Source organism: Amphimedon queenslandica, unplaced genomic scaffold, assembly GCF_000090795.2.
Source record: "Amphimedon queenslandica unplaced genomic scaffold, v1.1 AMPQUscaffold_13504, whole genome shotgun sequence".
In the NCBI taxonomy this organism is placed as follows: Eukaryota; Metazoa; Porifera; class Demospongiae; order Haplosclerida; family Niphatidae; genus Amphimedon; species Amphimedon queenslandica.
Genome location: NW_003546260.1, coordinates 14,887 through 15,918, shown reverse-complemented (window position 1 = coordinate 15,918; position 1,032 = coordinate 14,887). Strand labels below are relative to the sequence as shown.

Sequence of the window (1,032 nt, the reverse complement as noted above, 5' to 3'; positions counted from 1 at the left end):
ACAAATGTTGCTAGCAACATGTTGCCTCGTGTATGAAGGCCTTAAGGGTTGCAAAACAATTATTGCGTGTATTGTTGCTGCTGCTAATGCTGCATGAATTGGAGTAGAACATATTATGTATACATAATAGCTACACTAATAGATCTACATAATGCTGGTGTTTGCAACTTTCATTTAGCTGCTTCATTAATTATACTACTAACCATGTAGTCTTACCCCATCTACACCAAATTATGAAATATTAATTATAACTGAGTAATAATGAACAGATTTGTATATCTTAATAGTCTATCTGTTGTAGTCAGTTTGTTTACTGTAGTGTAGATTAGGATTTGCACTTGCATGCTGAGAAAAGAAGTATCATATAGCTACATGTATGTGTGGGTGTCTTGTATCTGTGTTGTGGACAGACATATGGGAATGCACTACGTACGTCATCACTATTATGTATAGAAATGTATAATTAGGTAAATCTATTAATACTATTACTATTACTGTGCAGCCTTTAAGCAATATGTAATTATTCTAAAACCTTTAGTATTATAGATCAATGTAAGTGATTGTCACATTTGTGTATTACTGTTACTATTATTATGCCTTATTACTATTACTATTGTCTATTATTCCATGCATGCCCTTTGCAGCTTTTATTTCTCATTAACTTTTTAACATTGAGATCTTCTTTGTCTCTAACCTTCCCTATGATACATACCCAGGGTTTCCCACAAAGTATGCTAAGTGAGCTAAACAGCATTCTTTATGAGTTGACAAGCACATGTATGTACATGTATGTGTACACATATTTGTAGACGTATATGGCTTTTGGAGCAACTTTAGAAATTTGTAAAAAATCTAATTCTGATCATAATCATCTTAAACTTTCTATGCAAACTAGGAGCATGTATATGAATTAGAAAAAAACTATAAAAGTGGGGAATTCTCTCATAGCCATTTTTGATAAAATTTGACCAAAGACCATGTACTACAAGAACATAAAAAATTTTAAAAAAACAAGATGAAGTAGGATTCTAG

The 1,032-nt window shown here is 31.7% G+C and overlaps 1 protein-coding gene across 1 annotated transcript in view; it reads left to right on the top strand.

Moving 5' to 3' along the window:
* The window catches only part of LOC109593795 (putative transporter arsB), a 5,452-nt gene that overhangs the window by 4,260 nt on the left and 160 nt on the right, over positions 1 to 1,032 (top strand). The gene's annotated exons all lie outside the window — the stretch shown is intronic.